This window comes from Chironomus tepperi, unplaced genomic scaffold (assembly GCF_022539635.2).
Source record: "Chironomus tepperi strain 1889 unplaced genomic scaffold, CSIRO-AGI_Ctep_v1 contig_312, whole genome shotgun sequence".
Classification (NCBI taxonomy): domain Eukaryota; kingdom Metazoa; phylum Arthropoda; class Insecta; order Diptera; family Chironomidae; genus Chironomus; species Chironomus tepperi.
In genome coordinates this window covers 18,440-37,526 of record NW_027226434.1, presented here as the reverse complement: position 1 = coordinate 37,526, position 19,087 = coordinate 18,440, and the positions used below count along the sequence as shown (strand labels likewise).

At 33.2% G+C, this 19,087-nt stretch overlaps 1 pseudogene; it reads left to right on the top strand.

Moving 5' to 3' along the window:
- The first annotated feature begins 4,486 nt into the window (after positions 1-4,486).
- Positions 4,487-14,429, top strand: LOC139092918 (protein trachealess-like; annotated as a pseudogene).
- The last annotated feature ends 4,658 nt before the right edge of the window (positions 14,430-19,087 follow it).

The following is a 19,087-nucleotide window of genomic DNA, read 5'->3' as shown; positions in this document are numbered from 1 at the left end:
AATAAGACTTTTTTGAGGCTAGAAATTTTCTTGAATTTTATGCAAATTTATCCTTGTTATTCCTCATTCAATTCTGTGATTTTAATCTGATTTTGCTGGTTCATTGTTTGTCATAACAAAGGAATGGGGTCGTTTGTCAATGACATTATGATTTGTGGATATGGCTTAGAAGAGCTCTTTCGCTCCTCTAAGTAGAGTGAGAGCGATTATCAATAATTCAGGCTGCTAATGTAAACATAAGTTTTGCGAGGATATAGATAAAAGGTTCATTTCGTTTATTACGTAATGTAAAAGGGAGAAAAAGAGTCTGAATTGAATATTCAAATGCAAATTTTTGGGGATTTTGCACTCAGCGTCCGAAGACTACATCTTATTATGAGATTCAAATTTACTTCTTGGACGGCAATACTGCCTTTAGGCTACAAAAGGGTGTTTCGTGTATTAATGATTTGAGAAAGAACAAATCAAATGTTTCTCCTGCCTAGTTTCGAACCCATGCTCGCAAGAGAGTCGATGCCTATTAATTAAGTCCTGAGGCAGATCCATTTGGTACGAGCCACTGACTGGTTGATCAAGCCAGCTCCTTGTGGAAATTGGTTGAAATCTAGGGAACAGACTTGCGATTCCTGAATATGTTCGATGCGCAGCCCTACAGTTTTGGTGTACTGTAATGAAATCACATTAAATTGTGCAATATTCTTTATTTTACCCCAGGCACCAAGAACTATTTTAATTTAGAATAATTACAAGTCGATAAATCGATCCGAAATCCGAACCAGGCTGACTTGACTTTGGGTTGTTCGCATTCGGTTCGAATTAGACTTGACCGGAATCAGTTTAGATCAGACTTGATACCAGATTTTGGTTCAATTGACCGATTTGTTATGGCTCAGAAGGAATTTGAGCCAAAGTTTTCATTCATTTCTTTTTCAAAAATCCTAAAGATAAAGAGTCACTTGTCCAATTTTCAACTGACATCATCACCAATGCCCCAAACATAATTCAATGTTAAGTTCCCTTAAACACAAAAAGAACACAAAAAAAGAAAAAAAAAACTTAATCGAATCGCACTCAAAAAGGATTATATACTGTCACAATATTTATTTGCCATAAAGGGTATAATTTGACGAACATGAAAAATGTAACGCACGGTCACAGCTAATGTCATTTCAAATAACCGTGAATGAGAAAAAAGACACTTTTGAGTTAGAATGTTTAAAAATGCAATAAAAATGTTATTTTGAGACTGCTACAAATGTTACATCAGGGAGCCATTTACCCTTTTTTTCCTTGCGGAATGTTTTTAGTGCAGATTTTTATTTCTTTTTAAATGCAAATTATTTCAATAAATCTATTCTCCTTGCAAGGAATTGCTTTTTTGATCTCAAAAAACAGAAAATGTCGAAGTGAATTTTCGATTCTGCATAAAAAGTCATTAATTTAAAAAAATCCGTGATGCTCAGCCAAAATACTGTTTATTATAGATGAAATTAAGACACGAATCTGTAATTGATTTGGCACTCGTGCTATCAAATACAGGTTGCTACCTACTTCTGAATAAAAAAAGTATCCAGATTGAATAAGAAACAGAGAAGGAATGAGAGAGATACAATTTATAGCGCCTAAAAATGCCTTTTTTTATACTTTTTGCCTTATATGTGTGACTCATATTATGAGATGCTTCACGTCTCTTGTTATGGTGATATTGTTGATCAAGATAAGAGTCACACATGAAACACTGCTTTAAATTATGATCATCAAAAAGAGAAGTTTTATTTTTTTTGGAAAGCATAAATTAAATCAGATCTTGTATTTTTATTTAGAAGCTGGTTCCTTCATATTTTCACTCAAGATTATAATTAGGCTTTGTTCTGGTAGAGATTATAGATTTCCGGTAGTTTATGGATCACATTTAACTGATTAATCAGAAAGATTTGGTGCTGCTAACAAGTTTATTGTCACCTCTTTTTGGCTCTTAATCTAGTTTTTCGGCTATTCTTGTTTTGAGTCACTTTACGTTCGTGTGAATTATTTAAATTTGTTATATCAATTTTAAATAAATTAGCGATAAAATTCGTTTTAAATATGCTAAAATGTTGAGTCATCGGGATATATTTGGATTTAAAGTGTGAATTTTCGAAGATTTTAATCTACTTACTAGTTAGCTGGTCATACAGATCATCTGTGATTCATGTCATCTCTCCAGCCTCTCTCAGTTGACGTCTTAAAATACTTCAATTAGCTGACTGTCCTATGTCAATTACCATTACCAAATGCTCCACTATCTATGTCAGATCTCGATCAAGACCGACATGATCTTGGCATGGAGTCGAATTTGGTAAATCCAGGATCATTCAATGTGCTTTTCGGTGATATCTACTGTTCATAGCTGCTAATGCATCAAATTGTGGCTCTTTCTGTTAAAGTATGATTTTCTTCACAGTTGGTCTAACAGAAAATTTATAATTCTTAATAACGGATCCTGAATGAGACTCGAACCCACATCTCATGATTTCCGGAAACATGCTCCTACAACTGATCTATCTGGGGACTATTCGACAATATGGCAAAGTGATATATATAATTTATACATCTTCTTCATCTCCCTTACTATTGCACTCATATTTATATAGGCAGTTACAGGAATCCTGTTCCAACAGACGCATTTTCAAGTGCTGTATTTTAGGCAGTTTTGCACAATTTTTAAAAATACAGTTGCAGAGCTTATACAAAAATCTTACAATCTTTTTGAGCTTGAAATATTCAGATTTTCTATTTTTGAACTTAATATTAGATTTCAATTCAGCAAGTTACGCTTAATAATGTCCATATTACCAAATTGTTCCATATGTATTTCATTAACGTTCCTATGGAATATCAATGGGTGCTGTTTTTAAAATTCTATCTCAAATCAAGATTTCTAAAATCAGCATCATATGTATGCAAGCTCAATAATTACCGTAACAAAATGATGAATACAAACATTTTATTCCTTTTTACGCAGCAATTATAGCTACATGCTCTAATAATTTTAGGGTTGAAAGTCTTGTTATCTCCCTAGCTGTAACTTTTTATTGCCATACACACATCAAGAGATTTCATTAACCCAAAACAAAATTACATGTGAATGTATCGTTATGCCTAATTGTTCATGTTAAGCTTGACGACAATGTCAAAAAATTTGCATGAAAATTTAAAACAATTGAAATCTTCCGAGGATCATAAAAGTGGCAAGTGACAAGCTTTATGGCCCAAAACGAGATTTTCAATATCTTTATTATGCATAATTGTTATGAGCATGACATGGGAATTTCTCATATGTATGAGAAGTAGCGACATTGAAAATGATGATAATGATGATGCAATAATTGGAACTGACGTGATGCCTCCTCTATGCCATATCCTCATTCTTATCAGACGCCGCCGTTTTCATTCATATTTTCCTTTTTTTTTTTGTTAGTAAAAGTAAAGGAGGAAGAGAAATGAAATTATTGGGCACGTAGACAACATGATGATAACTTTTTCCACGTCGTCCTAGCCGATACTCTTGGATCCTTACTTAAAATTCGTCCAGCATCACCAATCCGTCCTTGCGACGTGTTTACATCGACAAATCGATTGATACTTACTATATGTGCAGCACATTCCTCGTTGTGTATGAAGAGCATTTACACGCAGCAAGCATTAAATGTATGTAATGGACATGAAAAAAACTTTCCTTTCCTTTTGTTTTTCTTCCTTTACTGCTAGCTTGTTTTTGACCTGCTTCATAATATTGATTCATCATTCGAATGATGTGAGTAAGAACGAATTTATGGATGCATGCTGTAAAGCAGAAAAGATTTTTCAATTGAGAATTGTCATAATGTCGAACGTGTCGTGTCGCAAAAGAGATGTTTGTAGCATGTCGCAAAGGCACAAAAAAATAAAGTTGGAAAGGAAGACGGGCGGAGCTTAATTGTAAAACCAATCACGTTCACATACACAAAAAAAACGTACGAAGAGCATCAACAACAACATTCATGACTGTATATGTGTGTGCATGGATTGAGAAGAGAAGAAGTTGGAGCGCCAAAAAAATACAGCCGTAACACTGATAAGAAGTCACGTACCGCCCATTTAGTCCCCAAATTTAACTCATACAAATGCAATGGAACGTACACAAGTAAAGTTGCTGGATATTTTCATGATGGAATCCTTCATTCCTTTACTTAACTTTGTTCTCATTGCTACTCACACACACACACAATAGTCATACAGACAACGCGTGTATACTTCTCTCTGGCTCGTTCGTGATACTGATTTCAAATGCAAGTTACGTTCCCACTTTTTTTTTCTTTCTTTTCTTTTACAAACGGCAAATGGCTCTAACAATTGACTAGCCAGTCAGATTTTTGTTGAGTATAAAGGTGCACGTACTTCAAATCATCAGCTCTCGTATTATTTTTATTATATTTTTTTATATATATACGTCTATATACATACATTCGGGTAGTGAAAAAAAAAAAGTTTTTTTTATATTCAATAGACAGCATATAAATGTATAAACATCAAACAGCTGTTTAGTATTGATAACAATAAACAAAATGCATAATATGAGTGATTAGTGAAAGTTCTTGTTGGACATAAAATGATGAAAAATTAAGTTCAGTGACTGGAAAAAAAATTGGATATTGTGAAAAAAATGATGCCTTATTCTGCAATTGACTATGCGGCATATCAGACCCGCACATTGATGGATAATGGTGGATCGGGTGCGGCAGCATTCACACATTCCTGGTTGGTACCAAGTACTCAGGATTTGTGTGGTACAAATTTTAAGCCTAATCATCCACAATCACAACAAATTCTCGATCCTGGGCATGTTGAGTCTTTTTTTTATAAGTTTTATTATTTTTTTAAGAATATTTTTAAGGATTTTGTGTCTAATTCTGATCAATTTAGATCCAAAAGCTTTAATTCCAATTCTATGAATCCCCAAAAGACAATTCTAAATCAATTTAATTGAATATGACAGAAATGTTTCTAATCTGACTGCAATTACAGAACCGGTAAACTTAGTAAATGACAATTTCAATATTCTCACGATGCGATTGATTCCCACGGGATAATTATCGAAGTAGAACATGACTTTCAACCATGTATCTTTTTTATAAGAAAATGTTCATATTTTCTGCACGATTAGTTAATGTTTTAATACTTTGTAGTCTTCAAGTTTTGGTTTAAAATTGTGTGGTGTTAGGAAATATTTAATGAATCAATGAATAGCTGTGATTTTTATAAAAATAATTTACGAAGTTTTCTAAGGTTTCCCGAAGTCTTTTTTTCGATGAATTTTTGAGACTGAGACCAAGCCGCAATAGCACAAATCGGTTAAGAAATGAAAAATCCTATCCCAGGTGGACTTGTCTATGACGTGCCGGATTCGGTTTAGTCATCAGGCACCATGCCAGAGTCACGTCAGCCTGGTGCCGAATTTTGAATCGATTAATCGACTTGTACTTTTTGAGAAGACTACAAATGCATTCTACAAAGTCTCAGTCTCGAAAAATCTGAAAACCGAGATTGGCAAGTGTAACAAATTATAATTAAATTTACTGTAAAATTTAAATGGATTATCTAATAGTGAAAAATTACAAAAAGTCTAAATACCCACAAAATTATAAAAATCATCCGAACAGCACAACGTAGTCAGTAAGGCTCAGCAACTTCGCTTCATTAGAGGCAAGACATACGATTTTCTTGACAACAGAGTGATGGTTGTTTTTATTCCATTTTACGGAATTTTTCACTTTTTGCTCTTCAGGGTGATAGACAAAAATTTAATTCAGTGATGTTTTTATCAAAATTCTTCAAGAAATTTAAAATTCTTCTAAAAAAATTAGTATTAGTTACTAAAAATTCACGAATTGCATAAAATCAAAAATTAGACTCTTAATTGTCGAATTCGATTTAGATCCGACATTATTTACGAGTCACACTGATCCGATCGATTTGCTGATTTGTACTATTCGGGATTCCAAAATTGTGATAATTTACGTCTTAATTTTTATTGAAGTTTAATTTACTGATGTGATACGCAGTATAATATGTGAAGTCTATTTTGCTTAGATCTAGCAAAAGCTAGAAAACCCACAATTTTTATATTTTACAACGGAATTTCAATTAAATTAGTAGAGAAGAAGTTGAAAATTGAACAAAAAATTCTCAAATTTCTTCTTTTTTAATGTGAAAATATTCACCAAAATTCTTCCAATTCTCAAATAAGTTCAATTTAAATTTAATGAATACTATGCAACATTTTGTGAAAAATATCAAGATTAATGACCAAAACAAATATATCCTCGATTCAAGTCCATCATTAATTCCTTACCAAATGATGTATTTTTTATTGCTTTTCAAATCCCACAAAAAAATTCAGCAATAAAAAGAAAAATTGACATGAAAATTTAATTCCAACTTGAATTATCATAAATAAATATATTTGCACATCTGATATTCGTTCATCAAATGCCCTTTCCGTTTATTTATTTCTGATCAATACTTCAAAATCGTATGTAGCAATAGAAATGAAGAAGAAAAAAAAGAATGTGAAGTGAGTCTACTTATCATAAATAATTTTTATTCCTTTACTATTCTTCGTCCAAATATTTATTCGAATGATAATGTTTTTATTGCACATGGATTCATCTCAATAGTCATGCTGTACATATGAGTAAGTTTTAGGTCAAATTGACCAAATTGGCTGACTATAATACTTGAATAATATTAAACAACACAAGTGAATAGAAATGAAAGAAGTGCTGATGATAATCTCATGGGATGAAATAAAATATTTTTACGTATATAGCATAAAGGAAGAAGACCAACTGAGCATTTTAAGGGAATTTTTCTCTTTTTTCACTCAATTTTCTTCCTTTTTATCTTTTTTTTCTTGCTGCCGAGAAAATTCAATTATCGAAAATAATTTTTTTCCTCATCTTTTGAGTTATTTTCACACTTTCAGACCATCCATGTCTCTTATTGCCATTCCAATTGTACAATAATAATAAATAAATGATAGAAAGTCGGAGGCAGAAGTGAGAGATGTTTATGAGGAATGGTCATCAATATTTTTTTTGTTCCATTCCCATGACAAATGCATCAGCATTAAAAGCATCTAATTTTTGAATATTTATCTATTCAGATCATTGAGGTTCAGAGCTGCAACTAGGGGGTTTTGAGGGTAATGCACTTGATAGTAAAGAGTGAGGGTGAGTCAGACTACAGTTAATAGTGGAATCAGCACTCAGCTCAAGACCCCAATAGTAGGCTGTGGTATGTCGAAAAAGGATCGAAAAGTTTCTCCTGCGTCTCGAACACACGACCGCTTGGTCGGATTGTAAACTAATCCGAACTACTTCGACTCACATCAGCATTAAGTCTATTTTATTGCAGCATCAATATTGAAACCAGATTTCAGGCATTACTCCAGTTAAGTTCGGCCTCTAAAAGTCTGCCAACACTGCAAGAATCTCCCATGAAACTACAAAAATCTCAGAATACATAAAAAATAAACTAGGAAGGAACTAGAATTAAAATGCGTAATTTGACTTAATCAAATCACATAGAAAAATATTTTTGGTCAATCAACTGACACGATCAATACCTCAATTGTATATTGAATGCTATTGATGTTGAGATGATGATGATGATTATGCTGGAAACGGAAGTTAATCAAGTGAATATTATTCTTCCTTCATTTATTATTGCTACTTTTCCACCCTAAACATTTTGATTGATCACAAAGAATGTCACTGACGTAATTCCAGTCATATGAAAATGATATGACTGACTAATATGAATGACTTGATATCTGATTCATCAATTATGACAGAAATTCCAGTTACTTTAAATCAGAACAATTAAATTTCATGCAAATTAACTTTTTCCACTTGAATAACAATTTTCAATCTTTTTTAATTTTCAGTATTTTAGAATTGAGGAAAGAGAAGTCAAGGGATGCAGCCAGATCGAGACGGGGAAAGGAAAATTTTGAATTTTATGAATTGGCAAAAATGCTTCCACTACCAGCAGCAATAACAAGTCAACTTGACAAAGCATCAATAATTAGACTCACAATTAGTTATTTGAAATTAAGAGACTTTACAGGACATGGAGATCCGCCATGGAATCGGGAGACCAGCAATGCTAGTAAAATTTTGAAAAGTGAGTATTTTTATAGTTTTAAAGATTGAAATTGATTCGGATTTTTAATGGAGTATATTCTCAAAGATGTTTGGAAAATAAGGTTGACTAAGTTCAATGTCTTTAAGAGATTTGGATGAACTTCTGTTTAGTTTTTGGTTTAACCCGACTGTTTTTAAAGAGAATTTTAGAAATTTTCTTCAGTTCCAAGTTAGACACAATTTCAATTTGAGTATTTTTGATCCAAAAGGATGACTTGGTCCTCAAATCTTGAGTTAAATTAGAAATTCACGCTTTATATTGATATTTCATAGAGTTTCGTTGAAGATTCTTGAAGTTTTTGGCTTAACCTGAACATAACTCACTCATGAATTCTAATATTAAGATAGATGGCAATAAATGATGTATTAAGTTCAGGGTAATCAAGACTCAGACAAATGACATCCTAAGTGATGTAACTGTCTTCAATTTTTAATTTAATGTCAATTGCCAAAAATCCTTGTTTTATAGCTTAAATGAGCTTAAAAACAAATAACAATGTACAGTGAATTTTATTTTTCGCCATAAAAATGGACCAATAACAGCCGTCATGCTCCGAGCACGCTCAAAGCAATCTGGTGATTGCTTCTTACTGTAATGCAGCGACGTAGCTCCCAACAGTATAATGTGTTCGCCGAGGATGCAATACATTGTTTTATCAACAGTAAGACGAAAAGTTGCCCTAAAGACACTGTGACGATTGATTTTCACGGCAAAAAATTCGGTTGGCTACAGCAGGCAAATAATATTCTCTCATGGCACAAAAGTAGCACTACGGTACCTAAAAGCATTGACTTCTGAGTACTTAGGATGTGCTGTCCTCGGGATTACTGATCAATACTTCAATTGTTCCTCAAAAAACCCCACAGAACAGTCATCAAAACTTCTCCGAATTTCGCTATAAACTTTCTTACGAAATCAATTGGAATGTCATTTGCTGTTTATTCATCGATCAATATATTTTGTGTGTCAACTAGTTCATGTGTATGTCTAAAGAGAGTTAATTTTGAAACGACAATTCATTTTAATATCACCAGCATTTAATTTGAATAGTTTTAAATTTTTTGGCTTTAAAAATATCGTGACGCAAACGGAATACTAATTCATGTATAATTCAACAACAAAAAAAATGGTTTATTGACGGTGGCAATGGAAATTGTTTTACAAAGAATGGAAATATTACCATGAAAATCGCCATTTTGTATTCAATCCATTTCTTTAAATGGAATTTTATTTTGTTTTCTATTTTTTTTTTCTAATTTTAAACCAAATTCTTCTTTCCATTCCTCATTAATAGGTATATCTGCCAATTCAGCACGAAGAACAGCGGCTAGTTTGGCGATGGAACTGTTTGAGCAACATCAAGGAACACACATTTTACAATCACTTGATGGTTTTGCACTGGCGTTGGCTGCTGATGGACGATTTTTGTATATATCTGAAACTGTGTCGATTTATCTTGGATTGTCGCAGGTGTGGATAATGAATGTTTATGTTTTTGTTTTAGAGTTTTATTAGATTTTAATGACTTTTGGGGTTTAATGGGATTTTTTACTGAATTTGGCATAGAAGTTGAAGCTTTGATGATTTTATAGGAGTAGTTTGGAACAAATATTGAAAGATTTACATGCTTAGTCGTTACTAAAGTAAGGTCAAGTTGGAATTCTATGATGATTCCACTAGAATTCATATTATAGCGATTAACTTCTTTGCATAACACTAAGTCGAATCCACTTGACATTTATCATTCCAATTCAAGTTTTCAATTTTCTCTGAGCAAAAGAGTAGAACCTTGGGTATGGAGACATACATATGTAGTCGAATCTACCAATGCGAGAATAAGGCCTCTGTGGTCAAGAGGTTACGTTTCGTAACGACTAACTCTAGCACTCTTTGTGAGAACGTGAGTTCAATTCCCATTCGAAGGCAATCTCTCAATCATTACATAGGGTCTCGATCTATAGTTGACGCAAGTTATTCCCGAGTTGTTTTTATATATCAAAAGTATCACTAAGTACAAGTAGTTCGGGTTCCAAATTGACTATAAACTCTAGTCAGCTCTAAATTGACATGGTGAAACAGATTTCAAAATCGAAGACACTGTTGGGCTCTTCAAGCATTACATATATCAGTATTTCGTGAAAAATCAAATTAATTTGAATCGACTCGAAATCAACTTTTTAAAAAGACTCAAAAACGAGTACGATTGAGTTAGAAGTGGAAAAAAATGAGCGTCTATATGGTAATTGTGTTTTCCGGCTTCAAGATTCCTATTTAAAGCTAGTCTGTAGAGTTCATGCTCCCACAGAACCCCACATTTGAAATGAAGACAGTTTGGACTTGAGTCGACTCTTCCACTCAAAATATGAACCAACCCAGAACTCTGGTTTTTATACAGCGATGCCAGTGTTATTTTAACTTTTCCCTTCATTTTCTTTAAAACTTTGTCAAATCTGCCAGATTTTCTTAAGACACACCTTAAAATAACTTCATATAACTTCCCAACTTTCCCAAAATTTACTTCTACAACTTTAAATCTTTAACAAACTTTCCAAACAAATTTACGACCATTGGATTTAAAGATTTCAAGTATTCAGCCAGCATTGAAACTTTATATCTACTCTAGCTTACTATCAGAAGATATACACACCTTAAAGCACCTGCAGAGACATTTCTCCCTACCAGATAATAATTCCTTCAACTATTTTTATGTTTTTTTCCTTCCAACATGGACGAGAACATGTTTAGTTATTTTCAATTACATTCTCATCACGTCCACATATCTTTCTATCTCTCATCCACAGAAGAAGAAAAAAGTATAAAGGAAGAAAATAGAAAAAATGGGGAATGGAGTTTTCGGGGTATTAAAGAGTAGAATAAAATCAATATCTTGATTTTACAGTTCATGGAAAGCTCTTACAATACAGTAATGCACAATTTCCTTCTCAAATCATTGAATTCAATCAAGAAAGTCTCGAGTAACTTTCGTTTGACAAATAAATTAAGTGATTATTATTCATGCCCTCAACTACTTGACTTCCTTTTCGGTTTATTTTTATTTTCTTCTATCTTGGCTTTTTTGTGCCTTGTTTTTTTAGTCGAATATTTATCATATATGATTATTTTAAAATTTTATGCTAATTTTATTACAGCATGTACAATATGCTTTAAAATTAAAATGAAATGCCGAGTGACTTGACATTGCCTGTAATTTATTACCATTTTATCTTTTATTCTTTGTCATTTTAGGTTGAAATGGCTGGCAGCAGTATATTTGATTATGTCCATCAAGGTGACCATGCTGAAGTTGCTGAACAGTTGGGATTGAGTTTAACTGGACATTCGCAAGGAATGTCATCGCCGTCATCATCCGATGAGGGATCACATGGGACAATGAATCCTGATGGTGATTATTAATTACTTTATATTGTGGATTTATGTCTAATTATTGTTAAAATTTATTCAGTTTCATCCTCAATGTCCGTTCAATCAAATAACAAATATAAAGGATTTGAACGATCATTTTGTATACGAATGAAATCAACCCTCACAAAACGCGGATGTCAGTTTAAACAGTCGACTGGATATAGAGTAAGTACAAAAAATCGTCATCAAATCATTTTATAGTTTATATTTTTATATCCAACAAGAAAGAGCACAAAAATTCACCATCGTTATTGTATATTATAAATTACCTTTAGGACGTTTCGAATCCAAAGAACGCAAATGCCAAACCAAACAATGGTCATTACTCGGTATGTAATTGTTTGCAAGTGTGAATTCTTTAAGTTTTTTCTACATTAATTAAGTCATATCCAACGAGATTTTTTAGTCAAATGAATTATTCTCATTCAAATATTTTATTCTTCTTTTGCTCGTCTAATTTCAGGTTGTATTGATACTTTGTCGACTGAGGCCACAATACTCATTCAATCATAATAAGAAGTCTCAGCCACAGCTATTGGGAATGGTTGCGTTGGCAATTGGTGAGTTTGAGTATTTTTTTGGAATATTTTTTGGTATTTATGAGGTTTGGAATGTCTTGTTGTTTTGAATAATGGCAAATTACGAATGCCTGAATGGAACAACCTTGCGATTAGTATGCCTTAAATATTGTAGCCCGAACATGATGATGTGGCTAATTTTCTGCAAAATGAACTGGAAAAAGGTCATAATGTTGCCATCACGTTTCCCGTTAACGCGGAGATGAAGTGACACGTTTACTGCTCGGGACAATAGTCTTTGAATTTTTGGTACTTGCCAAAGAACTTAAAGTTCTGTCACAACGTCCGATCGACTTATTGCAGCTAGAGTTTACTGAATTCTCGATTGCGGTCCATTTTCGAAACTGCGATCGACCTTAACAGGCAAAGAAACAGCTTTTAGGTGGACCAGAGTGGTATTTTAGTACAATAAAAGCATGTTCAATGTCTGTTAGGGCGAGACTACAAGTGAATTCTTCCCAGTCTTGGTCTCAAGCTCCCTCAATCGCAGCCTGTTCCACTCAAGACATTTGCCTTATATAAACCCAAACTTCCATTCCTTATGTGAGAATCTGAGCTCTATGTCCTAATTAACTCAATTTTATCTCCTTCCAGCCCTTCCACCACCATCAGTTCATGAGATACGACTAGAATGTGATATGTTTGTAACAAGAATTAACTTTGACTTCCGATTAGCTCATTGTGAGCCAAAGTAAGTTAACAACAATAAAACTTGATGATTTCATTGTATAATTCAACATATTTTGCTTTGTCTTACAGAATAACGGAGGTTCTTGGATATTCCAACAGACGAACTTGTTGGCGAAAGCCTTTACAACCTCTGCCATGGAGAAGATGCCGTGAAACTACGAAAATGTCATTCAGATTGTAAGTATTTGGGTTTAGATTTATTAATAGTTTATTGTCATGGCTGGTAGTGCCAGAGTAAAGCCTCTGTACCTGAGTTGTTAGGGATCAGACCAAATTCCTCAATATTGAGGACTAAGGTTCGATTCCTTCCAAATCCAGCATCAAATATAAGCAAATAATAATCCAATTCCATTTCCTCTAATTTCAGTAATCGAAAAAGGTCAAGTCCTAACCCATTACTATAGAATTCTCAACAAAAATGGTGGATATACTTGGATACAAACATGTGCCACAATCGTATGCAATATTAAGAATAATGATGAACAGAATATAATTTGTGTAAACTATGTAATAAGTGCAAGAGAGAATACAAATGTTGTTATGGATCAGTGTCAAGCTTGAAATAATTAAACGTGAAATTCACGTGCCATCGCCAATTGATAAGGATGTTAAGCCATTACAAGATGTTAAAGATGACATTCCATCAGTTAAAATTGAAACGCCAACACCTGAAATTAAAGCTGGAGCTTCACGAAAAACGACGCCAGAAGCAAAAGTTGAGGAACCGCCGACACGCGGACGGAAGAGAAAACCCAAGCCAGATAATCAGGATACAGTTAAGAAACAAAATTTACCACCAGCATCAACAATATTAAGTGATTCATCATCATGTAAGGAACAGGATCCGATAAAAGACCGAGCGGAGCCTTCAGTCAGAGATCTCGAGAATGCCATGTCTAAGCATCTTCCATCGCCATCATCGAATCATGCGACAGACTTTAGTACGAATTCCCTGCTCAAAACACAAGACAAAGAGTCATCGTGGAATTCAGCATCAACATTTGAGCAACAGCAACCGCCTGTTATGCCAGCAAGTTCGCGTTACTCAAGCAACTGTATGCAAATCGTGAAAGTGTAATTAGAGCTGCAACACGTCCTAGTTACGTCTACTCAGATGGTGCTCTTCCGACTCCACCAGGCAGTGAATATCCTCCATCATCAAATGAAGGTTACCCAACGAACTATCCAGCAGTATCATATGCTTCCAATTCTGTAGAATATAATAACAATAACATGACACCGCCAGGTTCCGTATCACCCAGAGATCTCAGTAGTTTGGGTGCAAAAGGCGTACCAAATTACGATTATAATCATTATGCGCCATCAAATGAAACAACTGTCCTACAACTTCCATTAAAACCGCAACCTTATGCCATACACAATTATCCAGATGGACAGTATTTTACACATCATCCTGGATTTTGGTATCCGACACCTACTTAAGTTATTAATATGGCATAAATTTTCTCTTATGTATCCGATCCGCACAAGTTTCATGGCAGCTCGATGTTGGACACATGGCTTCTAAGTGGTAATTTTTAGGTAGTTAACCCGAAAACACTGAACGACATGTCTACTTGAATGACATCTGACAGCAACTTGGACGACATGTGAGTAATTTGGTTGCCACGTGACAGTCACTTGGTTGCAATGTGACAATCACTTCGTTGCCATGTGGCAGTCACTTGGTTGCCATGTGACAGTCACTTGGTTGTCATGTGACAATCACGGTTGCCATGTGACAGTCACTTGGTTGCAATGTGACAGTCACTTGGTTGTCATGTGGCAGTCATTTGGTTGTCATGTGACAGTGACTTGTTTGTCATGTGACAGTCACTTGATTACCATGTGACTTGGACGACATGTGACAGTCAATTGGTTGTCATGTGATAGTCACTTGGTTGCCATGTGACAGTCACTTGGTTGCCATGTGACAGTTACTTGACTGTTGTTGTGACAGTCACTTGGTTGTCATGTGACAGCCACTTTGAATACATTTGGAAACCGGTTTGATGACATGTGGACAACCACTTGGACGACATGTAGCAGCCACTTGGATGCCATGAACAATTTGTGCTGATCGGGGTAGCTTCATGGTTTTATTTTTTGTATAATTTAAATAATACTCCTGTATAAATGAAAAATGCTATCAGTTATTTAACGCCAAAGTAAATATGAAGAGAAAAAAAAATTCAAGAAAAAATACTCAAAATGCTCGTACATGCAACACGAAATTCTGTTTTTTGATACATATCCTTATAAAAAAAACATTAATTAATTCCATAAGATATTTAAAAAAAATCAAAATTATTGAAAAAAATACTCTCTAAAATAATTTCTTGTGCAAATATAAAAAAATTAGATAAGATTCAAGTTAGTATGAAAATATTAAGGAATGGCAGGTACCGGAAATCGGATCTGCTGATTCCACCTTTTTTCCTTATTTTTTTTTGTTCTTAGTTTTTGTAAATAAATTTGACAATTTTTCTTTCAAGCTTATGAGTTAATTTACTATCGTTAAGGTTATTTAGACCAATGTATCTTTAAATTAAATTAATCATTGAATGATCAGCCATATTTGAAAATAATTGCATTAATATAAATTTTGAAAAAAAAAAAAGTTTTCAGGATAAAATAAATTTCACAATTGGTTGATGAATAAGACGATTAACTCATAACTTTTAAGAAGAATCGATAAATATGAATAAATTTTTAGCTAATAAAAAAATACATGCATAAATGTTAAGATATGTGACATATAAGTATAACTTGCAGTTTTTAATGATTTTGAAGTATTTCAGATTTGGATTTCATAATAAAAATTGGAGTAAATCAGCACCAAACTATTAAACCAACTGAATTCTGCAGTTGATTTCTGAACCATCTTTCTGTCTACTTGATAGAACACATTAAATCTATATTTAGAGTTCCAATAGACTAAACTAGAGAGATCATCAGCCTGATTTCTTTAATTCAAGATATTTAGGTCTCATCCATTACAATCTAATTATAAATTAAATTGATACTTTAGTACCATTTTTGTCAACCCATATAATTTTCGTAAGTTGAAATCAAGGTTGAATAAATGTTGTCTCATGGGAGGTCATTTGGATCTACTACTGTTTTAATCTGATACTTTCTGATCCGAAGTTCAAGTCAATATTCGATGAAAGGTAACCCTTGTTAGTTCTTTACTCGTTCCGATTTATTCCAACGTGCTAAATTCAAGTCTGAGCTCCCGTACATTCCTAATGACAATGCATAAACTGGGACCATTAACTAGCTCTTGACTTGCACTCAAAGTGATCAATTGGGGATTAAGCAGTAGATAGTAGTAATCTAAACTTCTGAAAGGATCACATGAATTTGAATATTACAGGATTCAAACCGACAATTTTTCGAGTTATCTCTACAAATTTGAGTACCTTGCGTATCGATTACTCCAAAAAAGACAGCTTAACTTCCATAAATAATCCTGGTAAAACACTTTCCAGATCACATCACGGTGCCTATTTATTTTTCATTCATAAAATGAAAGCAGCTAGCGATTAGAGATATTTTCAACAAACTAAGAGAGGCCAGGCAGGTCTATCTGTTAAATCAACGAAATAAGTAAGTATATTAACCCTGTATTGAAAATTGAGTTTTTAGTGCTTTTTTAATTGTAAATCACACTCATCATTTCACAGTTTCTGTATATAATATTCAAATCAGAACACCACAAATGTTCCACATCAAAACATTTGAACTGTTCACGAAAAATCCCTCAAAAATATAAATACGTTACATTATTCACAGCATCCAAATACATTATATTCCATCTCAAATTTCCTGCAGCTACAATTTGTATTTTTGCATCTTCCATTCACATTATAATCTGTGAATTGTGAATCATCACAAAAAATCACAAACAATTTAAAATAAAATTCATGCACTTTTCCAACACATTATCACATGCTGCTGTATGTTTAAAGCCAGAGAAATACTGAGAGATCCCTCTGTGCATAAACATTAATATATTTTGATGAACACAAAAATAAAATCTTCTCTTTTCAAAAAAATAAAAAAGAATACACAACAATAAAGATCAGTATTTTTTAGAATGTCGTTTAGTTCAGTTGAAATCTACCTTCATTACAGATCAATATAAAGACATAGAAATTGAGATTTTTTGTTGTTTTAATGTGTAAAATTGAGTTTATGCGATAATTTCTCTATAATGTTATAAAACTGAGATACTTTTTATTGACTTTAATTGGTTGAATTATAAGATAATAATAGATTGCAATTGTGAGATCTTCTTTTATCATCAAAAAAAAGACACAAAAAGACGTCTTTAAAGTGTGAAATTCAAACAATTACAAATTAGTTTGTTAATATATCACTTGTATAAATAATTCAATTTTGTTTATTTAAATGATATCTACAATATGTATCCAATGATATAAGCGAGATATCAATAGCAGCTATAGTGAATATACATGACAGCAGCTTGATTTTTTATGACAAAAAAAAATTACAAAAGTACATGTTCTAATCGAGTCATTTAAGCGCATGTTTGTCACAGCGATCAGTAATTGATTAATAAATGCGAACCAAGAAACAAGATCACTAAAAAGTAACTTTCCGACAAAACAAGATTCCAGTTAGGTCTTAATCACTTCCCAAGTAACTTTCCATACCTAAAAACGAGATCCAGTAAAGTCCTAGTCAATTCCTTGACAGATAAAATTACAAGATTCAGTTACGTCCAAGTCACTTTTCAGATTTAAAAAACAAGTCACTAACTCCGAGAAATTAAACAGAAGATCCTAAAGTCATTTCTCCGATCACAAATAAGGCCCAAGGTTCTAGTTTTCAGACTTAAAAAATATCTAGTTAAAGTTCAAGTCACTTCTCCGATTTAAAAATGATCCAGTAAGGCTTCAATTCACTTTTCAGTCTTAAAAAGCAAGATCCAGTAAAGTCCAAGTAATTTTCCAAAAAATTATTTATGGATTTCATCTTTTAAACGAGATTTCATGATTCAAAACCTTTTAACCAGTTACGACAAATTTAGATTTTGTTCAGAAAACACTGTGAATAACATTAAAGAACATTAAAACAATGAAAAACACTGTAAAAAACGAATGTGTTTTGTAAACCAAAATGAAAATTTGTTATTATAGCATTTATGCCTCGATTTCAAACTTTAAAATGCCCGACAACGCAATAAATTTGAACAAGATGTTCAGACCTTAAAGATCCATAGCTGCGTGTTCATATGAGTTTCATGACTAATGATAGTTTAACAAGTGCGGATCCGCCAGATCATCCGCTAAAACCTAGTGCTACAGTTTATAGTGGGAATCCTAACCACTTCTTTGATGACAATCCTGCCTGTAGGCCTTCAAAGGAAGGCTGTAAGCCGCTGCGTTTCCACTACATATGATTTCGAAAATTTGACAAAGTTAGAAATTGCCCATGTCGAGTCTCGAACTCATGATCGACTGGGTCGGTGTTGATAGTTAGATACCGAAATACTAAACCATTTCGCCACCGAGCCACTTCAGCACACACATTAGTTTATGAATTTGAGCTATTAAAACAAACTAGAGCTACTATGTCTATATTTCATTAAGAAATCTCAGATTCCAGCCGAACGAACAAAGTGATTTATTAAGCCACCTTTTTTGAAACTAGGTTGCGCTAAAAAAGCATATATTTCGTTCAATTTTTTGTTTTTAGTTATTTAGTGATTTAACCGTACAATATCCATCTAAGTGTTCATATACATATATTTTTATATCATAATTTGTAAATATCATGGGGAAGCACACCAGCACAAATCAAAAAAATATTTGTGAAGCACATGATAGTGAGCTGAAAGTATTAATCGACAAGTGTAATGTATGTCAATCGAATTTGAATAGTATAGAGCATGGGAAATATTGCAATCATCATCATCATTCGCTGCATGGTAAGAACTTCTTCTTGTTTTTTTTTGTGTAGTTTCATTTGTTGCTACACTTATTTACTTCCGCGAATTTTAATTGATTAACTTTTAATGCCATACATGCCATCTTGCCTTCTCTTTTGTGTTCACTGTCTCAATTATGAATTATTTCTTTTAAATTAGTAAGTGACGTGAACTCGTCTTAATGACCCCATACATTCCGGACCACATG